General features: G+C 40.0%; 1 protein-coding gene across 1 annotated transcript in view; it reads left to right on the top strand.

Moving 5' to 3' along the window:
* Positions 1–22,221, top strand: part of MTERF1 (mitochondrial transcription termination factor 1) — a 198,650-nt gene extending 176,429 nt beyond the window's left edge. Inside the window, exon 6 of the transcript XR_001145098.1 lies at positions 22,106–22,221. The gene's annotated coding sequence lies outside the window, so the exon portion shown is untranslated. The remainder of the gene's footprint in view (positions 1–22,105) is intronic.
* The last annotated feature ends 558 nt before the right edge of the window (positions 22,222–22,779 follow it).

Genomic DNA, 22,779 nt, shown 5'->3' with positions numbered 1-22,779 from the left:
AAGACACAGGAGGGCTCCAAAATCAACTGTGAACAGCCAGTCATGGGGCTGCTTGCAAGCCTGTTGGAGGCCCTTGACTGTGCTGCCCATTTGGAACTGAGTAAAGGCAGACAGTGGGCCTTGCAAACACAGGTAGGCAGCCAATCTCAGGGAAGCACCTGCTAACTCAGGGCTGTCAGAGGCCAGTGACTCCTGAGGACTCCTGAGCATACCTCTGGAAACAAGTAAAGGCAGAGGGAGACCTCAGCAAGCAAAGGTGAACATGAGATCAGAACAGTGACCTCTAGCCAGCACATGACTTCGGGATGCAGGTGAGCCCTGTGCATCTAATCTGGGACATGGAGTAAGGTACAAGGAGGGCCCAGCCCTTGTGGGGAGCAGCAACCATTTGGGAGAGTATCTTTTAGCTCACACATAGTGTTAGTCTGCATGAACCCCTGCCACATTCACAGGTCATGCCTGGCATAATAGGATATGATGCACATGCAGGGGAAGAGACCAGCAGCATACAGAGACCCAGTGATCTTCAGGGATAGTGCCCATCAATCCATCCACAGCATCACAGTCCTTAGGAAGTATGGGGAGACTGCACTATACTTGATGTGACCACCAGTCTCTGACTCCCAAGTAAGAGCTCCCTGAAGAGTTGCCCACCAGTACTAGTGGCCCAGTGGCCCAGAACATAGAACAAATTTGAAAACAAACAACAGGGAGAAGGAAAAATACAAATAAGCAAACAAGTGCTCAGGAGAACGACACACCACAAAACAAAACAAAACAAAACAAAACAAAACAAAACAAAACAAAACAAAACAAAAAATCAGCCCCCAGAACTCAGCAAGAATGATGCAGAAGAACTTCTCTGCGTGAAAGAGAATTTAGAAATGCATGATTAAAAAACAAAAAAGAAAATGATATAAGAAACATAGTTAATAAGCTGAAGAATGAAATTGAGTCTTTAAAGAAGGAAATGGAAATTCAGGATATTAAAAAACTAATGGAGGAGCTAAAGAACTCTAGGAGAAGAAAACAGAATAGAGGAAATGGAAAAATGAATTAGCATCCTGAAGATACAGATATAAAACGAACCAAAAAAAAGGAAAGGAAAGGGAAGTACCAAGGAAAAAGAATGAGGAGAAACTGAGTACTATCTGACACCATGAGGAAAGGAAATATAAGAGTTTTAGAAATCCCAGAAGGTGAGGAGAAGGACAAAGGAACTGAGAATCTATTCAAGGAGACAGAGAACTTTCCAAGCATGAAGAAGGAGATGAAAATAGACATACAGGAAGCTAGAAGAACACCAGATTACCACAATGAAAGGAAAAATACAGCAAGACATATGGTAAAGCTTCCGAGTGCCCAAGACAAGGAGAAAATAATGAAGCCGATAAGGGGGTACGAAACAGGTAACCTACAAAGGAAAACCAAACAGGCTAACATCAGACTTCTCTGAAGAAACACTATGAGCAAGAAGAGAATGGAGTGATATTTTAACAAACTCCAAGTCAACAAAAGTCAACTAAGAATACCCCAAAAACTCTCCTTCCTCTATGAAGGAAAAATGAGGACCTTTTCAGACAGACTAGGGTAATTGTTTATCTTATTCTAAAAGTTTATTTTTTTTCTCTATAAAAAAATGTCACTGCAAAAGAGCTAGCTTTGCTTCTTGCTTTTTAATCTGGGTGCCCTTTATTTAATTTCCTTGCCTAATTGTTTTGGCTAGAACTGTCAGTACAATGTTGGTTAGATCTATACTTCTAATATACAGTGATGTAAACCATGTTACTGCAATAACATTTTTTTAAAATGTTATTTATGTGTACAAGAACTGGGGTATAGGCCAGAGGTGGGGGGTGGTGAGAGAATTCACCAGAGACAGAGTGGGGAAACAGAACAGACAAATCAATTGAAATACACTGCTGAGGGGAGCAGTAGGCAAGGCAGGAGAGGTCTGCTGCACCCTGTGGGTCACCTCCGGGCCAGGGATTGAACTCATGCTGCAGTGGCTGCAGATAGCTTCACAAAGCTGAGACATAATCCTTTGCATAACCAGGGAGGGCCCTGCAATAAAATATTTTAAATAAAAATGTTGATTAGGTCTGTGAATGCAAACTTTCTCATCTTATTCTGGATTTAAGCTATTCTTTAAGTAGATATTCATCCCTTCAGGTGCTGGAACTGTATCTTCTTGAAATGCTCATTTGAATCAAATGCAATTATTTTCTAGATGAATGATGCTTACCCTTATAGTTGGCGCTGACAACCAGAATTCTCAGAAGCAGTGGTTGGGTGCAATACTACCGGAAGATCAAGACTCAGACCCTGGCCTCAAGAGCACAAATTACAAAAAATATTGTCTCAGGTGAATGAAAGTGTGGATGTTTCTAGAACATTTGAAGCAATACGTATATATTTACTTTCACTGATTTAATAAATTTCTACTTATACCAATAAAATCCATTTTAGCATTCAATTCACAAATTGGGGAAAGATGTGGAGGTGATTAGAAATAATTATAGCTGACGCAGTTACTATAGTAGTGCCCTCTAAAGGTTAAGTTTTCCAATACTTCAGAAAATTAAACTATGAATTAGGCAATGAATTGCCCCTAAAAGAGTAGTTTACATTCACCTGAGACAAGACAATGTTTTTTGTAGTTTGTGGCCAGGGTCTGAGTCTTGATCTGCTAGTAGTACTGCGCCCAACCACTGCTTCTGAGAATTCTGGTTGTCAGTGTTCATCTAGAAAATAAATGCATTTGATTACAATGCGCACACATAACACATTCACACACATTATAGCACACTATCATTACTAAGGTATTTTAAAACAGGTTACAGACATCATAACAACGTCAAATAGGTAAGTGTGGCTGATAAAGAACTTATGATTCCTTATTAAAGATACCTCTGCAAGGAAATGTCTATCTCATTAAATTATAACATCAACATCATCACCCATGCATGTGCTTAAGCCAAAGTCTAGATGTTAGCCTTCATTTCTTGATTTTTTCCACCCTTTAAAATCTACTTATTAGCAATATATTTTTGATTCTAACTCTAACTCATATCCTACAACTATTTTCCTCTCTTCTCCACTCTTACCACCTTAGCTTAAACCACCAGAATTACATTTATAAAAATATGAAGTGATGTGGCAAGGAGTCTAGTTCTGGCTCCTAGTGATCACTTCTTTTACTTCTTTTATGAATAGCTGAGCTAGCCTCCTAACAGGTTTTCTGGTTTTCCTCCACCATCCCTTCCTCCCACACCATCTGACTCTGATTGTAATAAAGCAAACTAGAGGGATCTTTTAAAAATGTAAATTAGAGGCCCTCCCTGGTGGCGCAGCGGGTTAAAGCACAGCACAGCACTGAGAAGCTAAAGCCACTTCCGCATGAGTTCGATCCCCGCCTGCCCCGGAGGTGACCACATGGCGCGGCAGACCTCTCCTGACCCGCCTGCTGCTCCCCTCAGCAGTGTACTTCGTCGATCTGCCTGTTCTGCTCCTCTCTCTGTCTCTGGTGAATCCTCTCACCCTCCACATCTCTGGCCTGTACCCCAGTTCCATATGAATAAATAAATAAATCTTAAAAAAACGTAAATTAGATTCTATCATTCATTTTTGAATCTATCCAGTGATTTCCAGTTATACTTAGAATGTATTCCAGACTCCTTACTATAGACATGAAGTCCCTGTAGACTTGTCTCAGGTGAATTCTTCGACTTCATTTCAAACCACCACTCCCACTAGACTCCAGCTACACACATCAACTTTGTGGTCTTTAAAACTGACAATCCCATTATTTCTTTGGTGCCTCTGTACTGTCTGTCTGACTTTTTGCTCTCTCCAGACAGCTCTTTCCCCATCTTAGTATGGCTGCCCATTCCCTGTCATTCAGATCTTTGCCTAACGGCCACCTTCTCAGAGAAGCCACCTGACCACAAATTTTTTTTTTTTTAAGATTTCTTGATTTATTCTTCCAGAACTGGGGTACAGGCCAGAGATGCGGAGGGTGAGAGGATTCAGCGGAGACAGAGTGGGGAGCAGAACAGGCAGATCGACGAAGTACACTGCTGGGGGGAGCAGCGGGCAGGTCAGGAGAGGTCTGTCACGCCATGTGGATCCCCTCCGAGGCAGGCTTAAGCTTCTTAGTGCTGTGCTTTAACCCGCTGCGCCAACAGGGAGGGCCATGACCACAAATTTTAACTTGACTTCACGATGCCATCCTCAACCGCTTCAGCTTATTTTTAATTGAGACATTTTTAATAGAGACATTTTTAATTGTCTCTGTTACATTTGTTTAGATGCATGCATCATAATCTGTTTCTGCTGCCTTTGACAGCAGAAGGGGTAGCCTTCTAGTTTATCTATATAACTTTCCTTCCATCAGTTAGCCACTTTCTGTACATGCAACTCTTGGCCAGGATTTTAACAAAATTAGAATCTCTGATGATACTGCAATAAAGAAACTCATCAATATTCTTGACTTAATAGAAAAGAAAAAAAAATTGCATTGGCTTAGACAAGAAGGCTCAGGTGCTAGAATCTTTAATGTTTAATCTCTTCTTATCAATTTCTCTCCTAAAAAGGAAAATGTGCCGAAGGTTGCAATTAGAGGGAAGTGAAGGACAGGAGTGGAGCAGAGACTTGGAACAGAATGCGCATAGATGGACTGTTCGTTGAATAATAATAATTTGAGGTATTAATTAGTTCTGCTTTTCTATTACTGTATCCTTTAGGACAGTGAGGTATGAGTTTGTATTTACCATAGCAGAGATTTATCAGGGAAGAACTGGAATCAAAGCACTGGTGTATTAGGAAGTGTTCAACAAATGGCTTCCCAGAAAAGAGCCCTGGCTTGTGGCATTTGCTAATTTCTATTGCATAAATCCCCTGAACAGACTGATTTCAAACTATCAATGAAACATCAGTGGAGGTGATGGAAGAGATGCTAAGCATTACCTTTCATGAGCTAGAATGAAGTGGTTTCAGTACAACACTGGATCAAAGATATAGATTTCCAACTTCAATCTTATAAGTTTTATCCAGGTACAAGTCAGAAAATAATGATAATAAATACAAGGAGGCTAATCAGTTTCACATCCGATCCCACTTAATTAAAATTGATTTGAGATAGTATGTCCAACTGTTCAATTTGTGTCGGAAGTGGGACTTTCATTTTTAAAAGCTGGAAAATCTTAGACAAACTAGTGTGGGTTGGTCACCCTAGTTGAAGACATAACAAAAGTGTTTCTTGTGTATTCATATATATATTTTTATATATTTATATATTCAAGTTGCAACTGAAGTTTTTAACTATTGACATGCAAAAATGAAAGTCTCAAACTTTCCAATAGGAAGGGATTCTGGATTCTGTATCACACACTAGGGTGGCCATTGATGCAGTCACTACAATCTTTCCTTAAAGGAGGTTCTCTTGCTCCAGCAACTGGGATTTCTCTTAGTAGACAGCCTCAGTTATCATCCTTTATAAGTTCACTTACCTGGCCACTTCACTTAAAGCCAGGCTCTTGCCTGTGGTTACCCCATCCAGTATTTGATCCATGCAGGAGTATGAGTCTGGCCATTTCTTCCCTGTGCAGAACAACACTAAAGTTTCCTCTGAGTTCTATAGCAGAACTTGTGAGGTAGACTGAACCTGTTGTTAGGCCTGTGCTGCTGCCTGACTTCTTCTTCCACCCACTCCTACTTCTTTCCCTTCACTTAATGCCAAAAACACATTCTAATAAATATCCTGATTTTTAAGTTCTGTCTTGAAATCTGCACCCTGGTCCCAGCTAATGCTCATCTCCTGATTTCCTTTCAGTCTGAGAAAAACTGGAGAACTGTCTAAGGAACTGTCTTCTTTTATTCCATAACATGTTCAGAAAATATGACTCATGCATGGTAGATACACTGTAACTTAATTGGACAAATGATTAGGGAAGAATCAGCTTCATGGGCCCTGTCCAGTTACATAGGCCATGTTCTCAGAAGTGCATCGTATCTGGTTTGATGCTTAGCTATGAAGATTTTAAACATGTTAATGATTTTTAACAAGGGGTCCCATATTTTCATTTTGCACTGCAAAATATATACTAAAAAAACATAGCTAATTTGATCATAGTTCCTTCAAGAACTTGCTTATCCTCATTTCCTAGTTTTCTCCCATACTATGAAATAGCTGCACAAAGGCAGAAATCAGGCCAATGGTATTCTTAGAACAACTCTTAGGGTAGCCCTAGATTCACCTAGATCCACATTCCAAAACTTCATTCCTTGCAATCCTAGCTCACCATATGTTTATACATGTTTGGAGGGGAAAGGGGTCCGTGTCACATAAACACAGAAAGCAGCAATCTAAAACCCCACCTGGAGATTTCCAGTGTACACCAACAAAGTTTCTGTGAAATTTCCTTGCTAAATAAAATACCTGCTTGAGTTTGTTGAATGCCTAAATACACAACTGCATTTGCGCAGGGGAAGTTTTTCAACCCGACCAATCTCTTAACATCCTAAAGCAATTTCCCTTTACCACCCAATTGGGAAATGCTACCCCAGAAAGTTTGGTCAGATGGGGGTGTAGAGATGTAACAGCCTCCCACTAAGTTTGTCCCTGCATCCCTTTTGGAAGAAATAACCAGGAAGTCATTAGTTTTCCATGGTATTAGTAGCTGAAAGGGAGCTTGCACATCTTCAAGTAGAGACAAGAAGAGATTGCTTTAAAGGTCAACTTGCTTTAAAGGAACAGGAAATTGTAGCAACTCAGTTAGGAATTAAGTCTAAGCAAAAATGATAACAGCCAACATTTATAAAACATTTACTGTGTTGCAAGGGCTGCAGTACAGTATTTTACTACAAATCATGGCATATATGCTCAATGTTGGAATATAGAATATGTACTCATGCCAGGTATATAGAGATATTTATAATATTATCTGTCAACTTTACTGAGCTATGGTGCCTATGGTATGACCAATTTTCAGTGTAGATATTGCTGTGAAAGCAATTTTTAGATGAGATTAACATTTAAGTCAGCAAATCACTCCTGAATACCCTGTTAGAATATGCCATCTGTTTCCTGCCAGGATTCTGAGCAATTCAATACTTTTGTTATCATTCACACATGAGGAAACTAAGATCTCTCCAACTGTAACTTTTCCAATGCTGGAATGATTTAAGCCAAGGTCTGTGGCTCCAGTGACAATATTTACAACCTGTACACATCAATTCAGTTACTCTTTTTATCAATTATTCTTTCTGAATCAGCTTCCCATGTGCAAAATAAGGTTAGTAATAATAACCTTATTATTAAGTCCTTACAGAGTTCTATACAACCTGTATAGACGCAACAAATATTACTATTGTAGTTATTTGTAAAAAAAAAAAAAAAGGATAAAGACTGAAATTTCCTATTCAGAGAATCTGATCTGATGAATCTGTGAGGATTAATTGCTAATAAGTGTATTGTAGCAGGTCAGAACCTGGCACAGAGTGACCACTCAACATATGGCATTAAATGTCCTCACATCTATTGTTTTTTTCCCCCTTTGCCATGCCCTTCAGGAGCATGCTTTTGAATTTTGTGTGAATAGAAGCTTTGGTTGAGAAGTACTATGTGTGTGTGTGTTTACATATATATGTATGTGTATAAATATATATATTTACATTGTATATGTTATTTCATGTAAATGTCAAAATAGAAAAAAGAGGTGAGTTATTTTAGTTTTATGGATGAGGAAGTTGAAGGCCAAGGAGTTAAATATCTAAGTCCACTCTTATAACCAGCAATGAAGTAGCAAGAATTCTAACACAAACAAATCTGGTTCCTTATTGTTTAAAGCCAAAGAATACTATTAATAGAGCTAATATTCATTTGGTAGGCACGGATTTGATAGGTCACACTGCAGTATTTCCCTGTTGGTTGGTAAACAACTGCTTTCTCATATTTCTTGAACATAATGTGTCCACTCATTCTCCCTTCTCTCCTAAACAAAAGCTTCAAAGGTCTGTTCTTCCAGGTCTATGTCCATATTTTATGCATTAACAACTTTTAGAGTATAACTGCTATGAACAAACCCAGTAAACCAAACTGAAGGGTCATATCTCAGGGAAGTAAAAAATAAATTTTTAGCAAACTACGTAAAAAAACAAGAAGGAGAATGGCCTGGGCATGTTCATAGTATTGCAGAAGATTCTCATCACTTCTGTGTCTCTGTCCTGTAGCTGATTTCTCTAGAGGAACGAGCCTCAGAAAGTGCTTTAGGGTGAAATATGGACAGGTGGTATTGTATGTCTCCATCTTGTAGAAACTCCAGCACTATTTCTGGCTTGTTCGTCTTCAGCCTTGATCAGACCTCTGAACACAAGTGCCTGTGTTCCTTTTAGAATAACTCGAAACAGTTGTGTACACTGTGTAAAATGGATAAGGGGAGGGTAGCTTCATCTGAACTTTGGGATTTCAAAGTGGTTGGCCTATGTGTCCACGTTTCCCTGAAGGCGAGAGATTATCAGCTGCTGAGAGCCTGAGGGCTGCTCCTAACATCTGTATTTCAGAGCTGATAGCCGGCAGCCCCTCTCACCTGTGCAATCACCTCCATCTCACTGGGTGCCTTTCATCTCTGAAGGAGGGCAGTGGGACCTTTACTAGTTTAATGACTCAGCAGGAGTCTAGAGATTTGTATGGGAAAGTCTGCAGAATAAATAGTTAATTAAGAAACCCAAAGCTCATGGAATAACCCACTGGCCTAGTGGAAGGTGGAGGCCAAGAGATGTCATTGGGAGATTTGATACTGTGGACAATTTTGCTGTTTCCTTCCAGACCCTGGTGCAGTGTATCAGGTTCTGTACCTGCTGAGAGAATCTGCCAAGGCCAGCCCTTGCCCTTTACAAATCTCCTTTCTCTTTCTTTCAAAATGGACTTACCCTGGCTTAATAAAGATATGCTGGAGAGCTTCCTATCTCTGCCAGGCATTATGCTTTAATAATAATATTACTGCTAAACCTTAATCTAAAAGGTAGAAAGGAATTGAAAAAAAAATTCACAAAGAGAAAACAAACTTCTATAATTGAAAGAGATAGGGTTAGGGACAGAAGAAAGTACAAGATACTAAGCTGAAAAGGGTAGAATTTAATCAGGGATTAGGCAGAAGTGGGGGAGGCAATTCCAGAATGACAAGAACCCTTTAATGGAAACTTTGTCAAGGTCTTCTCTCCTCCACTGCCCTTTAAAAACCATTTCTCCTCTGCTCTTAAGTTTTTGTCTAAACCAAAAGGTAAAAGCAAAATAATCCATAGCAAGGTGCTGACTCTATTGGCTTTTTTTTTTAAAGATTTATTTATTTGTGCATATAGAACTGGGGTACAGGCTAGAGGCTCAAGAGCAATGAGAGGCTTCACCAGAGACAGAGTGGGGAACAGAACAGGCAGATCCACGAAGTACACTGCTGAGGGGAGTAGTGGACCGGCCAGGAGAGGTCTGCCTCGCCATGTGGTCACCTCTGGGGCAGGCGGGAATCGAACTCATGCAGAAGTGGCTTTACATTCTCAGTGCTGTGCTTTAACCCGCTGCGCCACCAGGGAGAGCCTCTATTGGCTTTTTAAAGGGAAACAGGCTACATGTTCCTTAGGGAATCCTCTTGTCACCTGAAGAACCAGATTGGCTACATCATTTTTCGGGCCCAGTGTAAAAATCAAAGTGTAAGACTGTACAGTGTCCAAATTATTGAAAATTTCAAAATGACAGGAAAGAGTGAAACCAAATATGAGACCCTTCTGAGCATGTGGCCCCCATGTGACTTTGAAAGTCTGTACTGTTTTAGTTTTCCATGGTGATGTGTCAATGTTTAACATTGTTTGATAGCCTAATTAGATGCTCACTCATTACAAGTCCACACTGAGTTTTGCAAGGACTTGAAGACGTTTAAATTCTAGTAGCCAAGCACACTTTAACTTGCTCCTTTGGTTTTAGTCTTTATGTTGATTTTTTTCAAGCTTTTAATGAAGTAGAGGAATGGGAACAGGATGGGCAGGGGTTAACATGAGGGTTAGTGTGATGAGCGCTTATTATTCACCACACCTTACTTCAAATCTTACTTTTATTTTGTCAGCACTGAGGAAAGCTGATAACATCCAATATAATCTGTTCCAGGGATATCAGAGGGACACATTTTCTCAAAGGATATTGATAAATATATTAGATATGAGAAGAATTTTCGATTTATTCCATAAAAGGTGGGATGGTTGCATGTCCCAGAATTTATTTGCTTACATTTTCTGGCAGAATAAAATAACTTCAGCAGAATAAAACTACTACAGCTGAATAAAACAACAGAATAAAAGCAAGTTTAGATTGCTATAAAAATAACACAGGTAACAAACAATCATGTTAGGATAGACTTTATCAAAGAATTTTCTGGAACATTAGTTACATGAGGTGCTCCATGAAAGGAGGGTTCTGTGAACAAGGCCTCCCTACCATACTTTGTTCCTGGAGGCTCCCATCATTGTTTGTTTTTCCATCATTGTTAAAATAATAAAGACTTTGATTGGTCCTATAGAGAAGAAACCATTTAAATTAGTTTAACCTGAAGTTTTCTAAAGCTCGAGTATATCATGTGTTCCTCATTCTGTGTTACTTTCCATAGCAATGCTGCAGTGGTATAGTAGTCTTTATTTCTTTTCATTCTTTCTGCAGACCACGTGTGATAAACCTTCCAAATGCTCTTAGTGCCATGTGCTCTTTTAACAGTAGTGGTTCTCTCTTCCCAGAGCTCATGATCTTCTGTTATCCAGTCTTATTTTGTACCTTTCTGGTTTTCTTGATTTTTTTTTTTTTGAAGCTTAGTTATCTTTTTTCCACAATAGGAAAAATGCCTTGCAATTTAATTTAAGTCTTTGGTCAGTTTTTGTTTCTCCTATTTCTCAAATATCACTGATTTCAGATTTGATCAATACAATAAATACCAGTGTGTCCTATCTGTGCCTATCATTCCAGTAAACTGAAAATGTTTCAAGTTTTAGGTGTGATCTCTTGACAGACCTATATCGACTTTATTCATCCCTCCCTTCTAATAATAGATATACCTCACCTTTTTTTTTTTCTCCTGCAGCAGAAATCTCAGTACCTGAAAGTGTAGAATCCAGGCTAGTAGTCTCAGTGGGCCACATTTCTGCCCTGTTGTTGGTGTGAAAATCCAAATTCACTTAATTTACTCAAGAAAAAGTGGGGTGTGGCTTAGACATGCTAGGCATTGGGGTACAGTACTAGGGGAACAATATGGGCAGGTCTCTGCGCTTTTTTTTTTTAGATTTATTTATTTATGCATATGGAAGTGGGATATAAGCCAGAGGTGCAGGGGCAGTGAGAGGATTCACCAGAGACAGAGCGGGGAGCAGAACAGTCAGATCGATGAAGTACACTGGCGAGGGGAGCAGCAGGCGGGTCAGGAGAGATCTGCCAGGTCATGTGGGCCACCTTGGGGGCTGGGATCGAGCTCACACTGAAGCGGCTGTGGCTAGATTGCAGTGCTGCGGCCTTACTCACTGAACCACCAGGGAGGGCCCAGGTCTCGGGTTTTGGGAAACAGAACTGAGGATTTTCTTGTAATAGACTTCGGTTATTCTTGTAATAGACTTTTCTCAAAAATGCTGTTTTGAGCCAGTGTTGAGGCCCTGGCTAGCGCTCAATCAGTTCCCCCTCTGGAGTAGCTGATTAAGTCTACAGCCCCAGCAACTCCCCTTATGGAACTCTTAATACTCCTGGCATATTTGCAGTGGTCCCAGTTGCTCCAGGGCCAGGTCCCAGACAACCAGAAACCGCCCCTGTGTTCTGGAGCCTGTGAAATTACTCAGATCAGCGAGCTCACAGAGAGCCTGCCAACACCTAGCCAATCTCAACCTGCTTGCCATTCATAAACCGCCCTGCCCCTGGCTATAACCCCCTGTGTGGCCCTGCCTGGCAGCCTTCTCTTATTTGAGATGGCAAGTAACAAAAAGTCCTGCTTTTCCTCTCTACAAGTGGCGGTGTTCTGTGTCCAGCCATCAAAGAGCTTAAATCTAGTAAACTAAATCTCTGCAAGCAAAATTTTAATCTTTCCTTCACATTGTTATGAAAATTTCAAAGTACTTTAAATAGAAGTACTAATTGGTGGGGGAAAGAAGGTAGGATCAGGCTAAGAGAAGGGAGGAATGATATTTAAAAAATTACCTTGAGTGACTTACTTTCTCCACCGAGGACTTTGTCCCATGTGGTCATTTATTAATTTTATGCTTATTGAGCATTTACTGTAGCCCCACTATAATAATAATAATACTGTAATAATAATAATAATACTGTATGCCAAACAGAAAATGTGTACTTTTCCCTTGTGAAGCCTACTGTTTAATTAGAGAAGATGGTATGCTCTCAAAATAATTAGGAAGAAAAAATCAAGTGTGTAGCAAAGTTTAAAACCATTTTGTTATCCCCCAGATAACAAAATTTTAAAGACCTAGAGAAACTGATTTACAATTTTTAATATAATATCTTTATAATAATTTTTCACTTTCCTAGTTATTTTGCTGAAGAAATGTTTGTGCTAATGTTCTTCCCTCAGTTCATTCTCCCCAGCTCTGAAACCCTCTGCTAGCCCTGCTATGAAAAGCTCAGATGCTTGGAGTGATGTGGTTTTCACACTGAAGCAGGTAACAAGGTTTTCTCAAGGGGTGCATTTTTAAGGAATGTATTGGCAGTTCAGATCAGGTGAAGCTATTTATTTTAAAATTTTGGGGTGTTTCAAAAAGGAAAGTGATTTCAGCCCAAATCCATATGCAGTACCAACTTACCTGGTTAGGAATTGAATGGTTAGCTAATTTATTTTTGATGGGCAGGCTTCTGTGTGTTTTAAATAATGGCTGACTGCCCTCAAAGATGGGCTTCTCCAAAAGGCATTTGCTTTTACTTGAAGGTCTTCAGTGGACTTAGACAGTATCTGGAGGTGAAGCAGGAAGGTGTCATTGGTCAAGCCATTACCCTTCTCTAGGTTCACTCTTAAATCAATCTCCCTACCAATACTTTCTGACTGGACATCTATCCTGTAGTGGCCTCTACAAAGGATGCCTAACAGGTTGACACAGAGAGATGAGGCCCAGACTCTACAGAATACAATACAGAACAGGGAATGGCCACACATGAGACATAAAGTTGTATTCATGTTTTGAAAGAGTCATTTCAATATGAGTGGATCAGAGAAGTTTTTATAGACAGGGTAACATTTGATCAGGGACTTGGAGAATAGGTTTGATTGAACAGCTGGAGAAAGCAAATTACAGCCTACGGACCAAATCTATCCCCCTTCCCACCATTCCCATTTTCAGAAATAAAGTTGTACTGAAATATAGCCATGGCCATTCATTAATGTGGCCATTCAGTAATGTATCATCTATAACTGCTTTCATGCAATAATGGCAGAGCTGTGACCAGACTGGATAGCCCTCAAAGCCTAAATAATTTACTATCTGCATCTTTATAGAACTACAACAGCTCCTAGTTTAAAGTCAGTGACTTTAGTGACTTGCTGTATTAGTCTTGCTATTTAAACTTAATGTAGGCCAAAATACATGACTTCATTTGGTAAACATTCTGGAAAAGGAATGCTTTTGGCCTGGGAGTGTTTGAGTGTTCACAATGGTAATGAACTTGAGGACAAGGGGCGTGGTATATGGACTGTAGTGCCTTAAGTAAGACTCAAGATTGTAGTAATGATCTGTGCTGGAATATCCAGCCTGCAGGCTGACTCTGCAGATTTTGAATTTGCTAGCTCCCACAATCTCAATATCCATTAATTTTAAAGAGTATTATCAGCTTGCATATCTATATAACTTTGGGGTACATTTTCCTACCTCCATATGTGTACATGCTTCATTCACCTTCCACCAAATTTTCCGTGCCAGTGACCTATGACCTTCTTTCTCTATCCCCTGCTTTCTCTTATTACCTCTGGTAACTAGTCTATTTTTAAGACTTTAAAAATTATTTTTGCTGTGCTTTGCCAGGATGTGTACTTCGTTTTTTATAGTCCACAAATAGGTGAAATTATCTCGCACCAGTGTTTTGCTTTCTGACTTACTTTACTTAGAAAAATCACCTCAAGATCCATCCATTTTGTCTCAAAATGTAATATTTCATTACTTTTAATAGCTGAGTCATATTCTTCTGAGTTTATATTCCACAATTTATTCATATAGCCATCTGTCATTGAACATTTAGATTGATTTCATGATATGACTATTTTGGATAATGCTGCTATGGACACAGGGGTGCATAATTCATTTTGTATTAGAGTTTTCAAATTCTTTGAGTGAAATCACCTAAAAGTGATATTGTTGGATTATATGGTAGTCTCATTTTTATATTTTTAAGATATATCAGTGTCATTTTCCAAAGAGGCTGCACCAAGTTGCATTCCCATTGAGTGGATAAGTGTTCTCCTTCCTCCAAATTCTCTTGAACATTTGTGTGTACATTCTTTTGAAAGAGACCATTCTCACAGGAGTGAAATGCTATTTCATTATGGCTTTGATTTGCATTTCCCTTATAGTAAGTGATGCTGAACACCTTTTCATGTGTCTGTAGGCATCAGAATGTCTTCTGTGGAGCAGTGTCTTTTTAGATATTTTGCCTACTTTTTAAATTGGGTTTTACATTGTCTTGTTTAGCTATTAATGTATTTTGGAAATTAGTCCCTTGTAGATGTGTGATGGGCAAATATCTTTTCTCAGTCTGTACATTGCTTTTTTGTACTTGTGATTTTTTTGAGTTACAGAACCTTTTTAATTGTTTAAAATAATCTCTCTTTCTCTCTCTCTCTCTCCCTCTCTCCACCTCCTTCCTTCTCTTTCACCCTGTTTTCCTGGAAATCCTTACTAATTCATTTGATCCTAGAGTAGTACTAACCTCCACCTATCCCACTTCCTCTGGTGCTCCTTGGGAGCATAACCAGGTGGAGCAATTGCTGGTTTATTCCACCACCATGTTTTTGTCCTCAAAACTGGCCAGAGAGACAATGAGATTGAATCCCTTGTTCATCCAGGTCATCAAGACATATTCTTTCAATTATGGAGGCAAGACCTGCCAAGCCTTAGTGACACAAGTGAGAGCCATTAAACATATGGGTGGGGCTATCCCTAAAGCTGGATGGGTACAAACGTGGTTTTGGAATTTTGGGGAATGAGGCTGTGCCCTTTAACCTCAGACAAATTCAGCAGCCAGTATTCACCTTCATGCTGTTAAGATTCGGTGTGTGTGTATGTGTGTGTGTGTGTGTGTGTGTGTAGCCTAATTCACCATAATTCTTTTTTTTCCTCTTTATCCAGCTTCCTCACTAGAGAGATGATGCAAACAAAGACATGTGGGTTTATATTAAAATCTTTGTTGGATGGCATGTCTGTTCTATTTCCTGCTCCCTAGCAACAGCTATATCATTCTTTTATAAATTTTTTCATGGGAATTCTAGCTTTTCTGTGTGGGTCTCTGTCACTGTCTATTGTCTCTCAGTGCCTTTCCCTATGTGCCTGCTTCTCGCTCTCTCTTTCCCTCTCCCTTGTCCTCTTCTTTCCTCTCCAGCCATTCTGTGTCTCTTTCTCTCTGCATGTTTCTTTTCCTCTGGTGTGATTTCTCATATTAGCCACTGTCCATTTCTTTGATTTCTTCTTGGCAACAAGAGTTATAGCACCATTATGATCAAGCAGTCCTACTTTGCTGTTACCTTAAAATAATAATGTTTCATGGTGATAAATGGATATAGTTAACAATGAAAGTAAAATGCTTAGCAGGCAGAGATGTGACTGGGTCAGATTTCTCTGCAAGGCAAAAGCAGAGTGGCCTGGGAATTTCTAAAGAAAAGAATGTTTATGTGGGGATAGCTGATGATGTGTGCCAGGTGGACACATCCACTGCTTTATTCTTAATTTAGCTTCTGTGAATGTCAAGAGTGAGTTCTCAAAGGCAAAGGCAAAGGCTATCCTTAATTTATTTAAGTTTGTCATTGTACTAAGAAAATTAAAAAAAAAAACAACATCTTAAAATCTGACTTTACATTGCTGCTTGTCTTTGATAAAAAATTAAAAGCAAAGCAACCTGGGTTAATGAAGGCCTATAATCCTTTTTGCGCACCAGTGACTGAAATTTCTACACCCAATTAAAGTAAAAGAAGAAAATGACTTATTTTAGTCTTCCTTTCCTTCCCTACCACTAAGAGGAGGGAAGAAAACATCTAATATATCCAAGAAATATTCCAAGCAAATGCTGTTTGCACGCATATGTGCGCACGTCTGCACACTGCACGTGTGCCTTCCCCTGGGTGCAGATGGCTACTTCAGGAGCAGCACATGTGGGATGTATGTGTCTGAAAGTTGGTTTGGTCATGCACATGGAAAGGAGAAAACAGGAGAGTGAGGTAAAAACCACACAAGCCTAAATCTAAAGCAACTGTTTTACCATGAGGAGAGCAGGCGGACCTTGCTTTAAGCACATGCCACTCTTTTTTTGCCGCCCAGACTGATCTTTGAAATAAAATAAAGAAGCGTGGCAAGCTAACTGAAACATAGGTAGAAATAATATATTTGGGTTTCGGAAAGAAAGAAAAAATAACCTGGCATAGCTTGAAAGGCACTCATTTCATAACAACACATGTGCAAAGAATTACAATAATTGCAGCACACACATCGGTAACAGACAGAGTGAACAATGAATATTAAAAACACATTCCTAGAGTTGGCCCCGTGGCTTGGCAGCAGCACACAGTGTGGAGACCTGCTGTGGAGTCAAAGGAAGGCTCTCAGCTTCCAAAACTGTCAGGGCTTGGCAGGAGCTGAGGTGAGGCTCTTTGGTGTGCAAGAAAAGAGGCGGGAGGAGGGTGGCTGAAGACTTCCCTGTCACTGTGACTCCTGTCTCCCAGTGGCGGAACTGCTAGCATGGCTTCAGGAGGGCTTCAAAGAGGAGATCTGTCTTCAGCCCTTTGGGGCTCTAGTTCAGAGCTGAATTCTAGCCAGATTGAGAAGGAGGAGGGACAAGGATAGAAAACAACACTAGAGAACAAACAGACCAAAGGTAATGCTGGGAACACCCAGCTAGTGACTAGGATGAACATTCCAGGCTTCCTCCCTCTCAAGGTTTGCCTACAGCATGATCTAGCATGATGAATTTCACTGCTGTGGAGACATAAACTGGAAAAGTGTTTATCTTCCACAGGCGAAATTCATTGATCTGCCTTTTTCCTGTCAATATTTGCTATGTGATGGCCTTTAAAGTCTACAGGGTGGTGAATTTCCCCAGTTATGTATTCCAAAGTTTCAAAGGTACATTAACCAAACATCCAAGGTACACAATGATCTTTTCATAGTGAATCCCTTCTATTGTCAGCAAAGACAAAGATCCTTCTCTTAAGTACAGCTTTGGTTTTTGACGTTCAGATTCTGCTTCTCATCATTGGCAAGGAATTGATTCCTCTGACTCCTTGTAACTTTGGTGATGAGAGAGACCAGAGGGTGAGGATCTCTAGCCAAAGTTTGAGTCAGACACTGGGAGGTGACACCTGAGGTTTATTCTGTGGACCATGACTACACAGGGAGTCAGTAAGGTAGAGAATTCAAGGTGATCTAAATGTGAATGTGAGAAAAAATAATGACATCTTTAGTTTTGCTAATCTCTAGAATTTAGCATTCCTGTTCTTACAAATGTAAGAAGCAAACTGCAGTAGCATTAGCAATTTTACAAGTAGGTTACCAGTAGAATTCAAAGATGTTTTCATGTTATTTCAGCCATCTTCAATTATTATTTATACTTATCACTACCTGGAATCATGATAGTTGTTATACCTACTACCATCTTGCTGTTTTATGCATTAATGAAGAAGCACATAGCATAACAAAATACTCTGAAAACTATATTTCATTATAATGACTTTCCTTCAGCACAATTGCTTTCCCTTGGCATAAAAAATGAACCTTATAGCTTGCCCAATATCAATTTTTGTTGTTGTTTTTCCCTGACCAGGAATGAGCTTCCTGGGAACAGAACCAGAAAATACTGTATTTTATTACTTTTATAGAGATTATTCTGCGAAGGGGTCTACAGATCAATTGACCACACTGTTGGAGGGCTTTATGGAACATACATTTTCCCACTCAAAAGAAAGTCTCAGTTTCTAAAGCAGCCACCAGGAGCTGGGGCCTCCACACAGAAAACCCCATAGTGGACCAGCCCAATGCATGTTTGTACATATCAGGTAGAGAAGTGAGGACAAACATATGTCTCCACATGTAATGCTGAGTATATAACAAGAATTTCTTACTTGTCTATTCTTTAGGTATGCTTAACAAGTGTTTTCTTCAGTGATTTGTAGCAGAGCTCTAAAAAAAGAAACCACTCAAACCACTTTTCCAGTTTCTCCAGATGCTGGCCATGAGTGTTTGCTACTGAATCACAGTTGACAGAGTAGAGTAGGGCTAATAATGGACTAATTGCACTTGCCAATTTCTGTACCAAAGATGGCAGGACAGTGAATAAACATAGGAGTCGTGGTGAGAAAATTGTTATGTGTCCCTGAGACAGAGATTGGAACATCTGCAAACTCTCAGGAATAGGCATCATTTCTCCGGTCCCAGCTTCCACACCACCAATATCTCAGATGCCTTGATTACCACTCCTTGCATGCCATAACTTAATGTCCTAAATGAGATGGGGGGTTGGGGGAATGTGGTGTGCAGGGGAAATGAGCGATGTAGCCATTGGTGTGGAATGAGAAAAGGGAGAGACATGCAGGGGACTGCTCCCAGCCTTTGCTGTAGGTGGCTTTAGTTCCTTTGGGTAGGCAGAGGCTTCAGAAACAAAGGCAGCTGTCTTCTAGACTTTGTGGTGGATTATCACACTTAGATGGCATATTATAAATTTTGGGCTTATCTCTCTCTCCCTGACTTCTAAGACTTATCCCTCAAGATTGCTTGTTTTTCCATGCCAGGAGGTACCTTGAACTCATCCTTCTGGCAGCTCAGCTCGGAGCCTTGCCTGATTGGCTGGATTTGCATCCAAGGGAATGGGTAATTTCAGCATTTCACTGAAAAGTAATGATTTACTTGATTTATTAAACTCTGGCACCCTGCTTGACTCTTGTACCAATAGATATGCTAGCACTAGAAGGGATGTTGGGAGAAATAATTCTACTCACCATTACCTATAATTTAAACCTCAGTATCTGGTTTATAAAGACAAAAATACTGTACCGAAAGAAAATATGTAAACTATTAGAAATATTTGTGGATACTTAAAAAAAAAAATTATAGAGCGGTCTCTCCCTGGTGGTGCAACAGGTTAAAGCTAGCACTATAAACCTAGCAGAAGCTGCTTCGACACATGTTCTAGCCCAGGCCAGGGAGGCGACCCACATGGTGCAGCAGACCTCTCCTCTCTCACCCACTGCTTCCCTCAGCAGTGCACTTCTTCAATCTGCCTGTTCTGTTCCCCCTCTGGTGAATCCTCTCAACACCCCTGCACCTCCGTATGCATAAATAAATAAACCTTTAAAAATATTATAGAGAAATAGTGTTTTATTAGTATTCCGTATATAGTCATTTAAGAAAGTTGGGAGATGACAGAAAGGGAGGAAGGAGGCAAAGAATCAGGAAAAAGGCAGGAAAGAAAATTTGTTAGTATCTATACTTATTATATACCATATCCTCTATTCGTTGTTAAACCACATGAACGTATCTCGTTTAATCCTTTCAATGAGATATTAATCTCATCCTTTCTATGAGATGTTAGCCTAATTTCTTCAGGTGGGGCAAGTTTAAGAAATGAAATAACTTGACTACATAGTTATAAAGGGGTATTAAAGTCAGCCTCAAACTCACTTTTCCATTATTTCAAGTGGTTAGGATTACAACAACAACAAAAAAATCTGTGACTGAATTCTTTAAACCCAAGAAGTTGTTATAGCAGTGAAAGGATCATATTTCAAGTTAGGAACATAAATGGCAAAGTCATAGCAAGTTACCCATTGTTAAAAGCAACTTTATAATATCTGACAAAATTGTTTCTTATATGCAGTCAATGGGTTGTCAGCCTAGTCTAAATATTTAAGTAAATATAAAAATAGGCCACCTGAAACTTAAGAGTTCCATATCTATTTGCCAACACAGTGATTCCCTATGTCAGAGGGTGAAACTGTCATCACCATTTCCTGTTTATAGGTAACATTAAAACTTGCCTGGTGCACACTAGAGCAAATTTCTTTACATTCTAAGTGTGCTTCTGTGCCAATCACCTTCCTAACTTACTGTATCTGCAGAGTACCCAGGGTTGGAGTAAAGGCCATAGCTACCAACATTTAAGAATATAGTCACAAAATTAAATCTCATGCCAGGATCAGTGAAATGCCTCCTCCCATTTCAAGTAAAGTCATGATGAGAAGAATGAATGTATTTCAGCCCTCCTTAAAATAATTTCTCTTCATCAAATCACAGTAAGATATTGTAGTTTACAAGCTACAGACATTAAACACTCCTTGGGGCTGATCTCCAAGGCCTCGTCCAACCTTAACTTTCTATGACTCCAGGAAGTTCACAATTGCTAAGCTAGAAAAGCTTCCAAGGGGGTCTTTAGGAGGTCTCAGAGCTGTCAGAAATTAAAGGGTCCTTGACTTGAGTTTGGTTACATGAGACTACCCCAGAGCTTACATGCTGCAGGAGTTATTCAGTCAATATGAATAACTGGGACAAGTTATAGGATTTCAAAGACTAAGCAAATAACCTACGATCAGAAAATTCAATTTGTTCGTGAGGTGGAGAAAGGCATCCTGCCATTAAGCAGTCAGATGGAAAACATGCAAACCACAGTTTGTGGAAGAGAAAAGAACATTAAAAGCTCTTGCTCAGAAGCACAGGCAAGTGCAGGAAACATACTCAGCAAAGTCAACGTGTCTATTGTAAATGTGGGAAGCAGGAGCCACAACACTGATTGAAATTCCAAACTATGAAATAACCAGATACATTACTCACAGGCCAAAACCCCCACAGGGGAGCATTGGAGAGTCTATGAGAGTTACTTATGGAGAGATGGCTTCAGAGAAGACTTTCGTCAAGTAAAAATACTTTCTCTGTCTGAAACAGCCAGGTGGCAAGTGTGACAGACAAAGATGACAGAAGGTGCAATTCAATGGGGTGACCACTCTGTATTGGACAAAAAAGATAAGAACTCCTCTGAGAAGAGGAGAAAAAGCTCACATTAGTTATTGTTGCTAAGAAACTGCTGTAAATGGGGTGGTAGCAAAACTATATTTGCATTAAGAGTCTCTTTTTTTATTCATACAAAGCTGGGGTACAAGCCAGAAGTGCAGGGGTGGTGAGAAGCTTCACCAGAGAGAGACTGGGGAGCAGAACAGGTAGATCAAAGAAGTACACTGCTGAGGGGTGCAATGGGCGTGTCAGGAGAGGTCTGCTGCGCCATGTGGTCACCTCCAGGGCAGAGGATTGAACTCGCACTGAAGTGGCTGCGACCAGCCTGCAGTGCTGCGTCCTAACCCGTTGCGCCACCAAGGCGGGCCTGCATTAAGAGTGTCTTAATGCAAGACTGATCCCAATGTAAGATTGGTCCCAAGATTGATATTACCTAGTGCAAAATCTGATGACTGCTTCTTATTGATTTTATTGTATTTTTCCGATGTGCTCTTTTTTCCACAAAAAAGGAAGAACTGTGTAAAATGAGACCCTGTAGGGCTGAAGGTTTGGTGTCTTGTAATATTGGGCTAGTGGCAGCTGGGCCACTGCTAGCTTTGTGCACATTTGATAAGGGACTTTTGGTTTTCCAGAATAGCCAGGTAAACTGAATGGGAACTGGATTTCAGTCCTGCTCTGTGCTCACTCTCAGCTGGATACCCCAGGTGCGACCTTCTCTCAGTCACTGGAAATTATGTGCCTATAGATATTAGATTCTCTTATACCCCAGTGGGTGTGACAGGTGTGTTGGTGTCTGGTCATGTCCTCTCTGTCACTTATAGCTTCAGTGGTCTATTTTCTGTGTCCTCTAAGGATTCTTTCCTCAAATTTCTGTTTCTTTTTCTTTAAGGGGTTTTTCTAGCTTCTGAAGCATGCTGGACAAGACAGAGACTATGGCCCAGGAGCAGTCACCAGTGAAAGTGGGTGAAGTGGAGTTCATGGCTATATCCCTCACCTCCTTATCCCAAGGTGAGTCAAGCTGAAGTGTGTCTGCACAGTGTCGTGTGAGGTCTCAGCAGGATGAGACCCCACCACCTACATACAATATCCATCCACTCTTTGTTGACTCTCTCCCCTTCTTTGTTTCATTTCTTCATGCCCTGTCCTATCCATGCTTCCTAGAATCATCTGCTAAATCCTGAAACCTAAATCCTTTTATCCCAATCTGCTTTGGGGGACGTTCAAAGGAAGACATTGGGGTTCCTCACTATAATTCTAACTCTTGACTTGTTGAACCTACCAGTTTTATAGCTTTAAATCTAATTTGATCAGTATGTGATATTGTGAATTTTTTTTTCATAAATCTGATAACACCCAAAAAGGAATAAACCACACCATAAAGAAAGAAGCAAAATGGTCATCTAGAGAATAACATGAGAAAAGATTTCCACAACTATCATGAAGACAAGGTCTTTATAGGAAACGCAAAGTCCTGGTGGTCAGAAGGCTCAGAGACGAGGGTGAGAAGACTAAATATTCTTATTAAGATCTAATCAATAGAGCACAGGTTTCAGACTTAATGTG

Source organism: Condylura cristata, unplaced genomic scaffold (genome assembly GCF_000260355.1).
Source record: "Condylura cristata isolate star-nosed mole 26May11 unplaced genomic scaffold, ConCri1.0 scaffold00005, whole genome shotgun sequence".
NCBI lineage: Eukaryota > Metazoa > Chordata > Mammalia > Eulipotyphla > Talpidae > Condylura > Condylura cristata.
The sequence above is the reverse complement of the archived record's forward strand: the minus strand, read 5'-3'. Positions and strand labels throughout refer to the sequence as shown.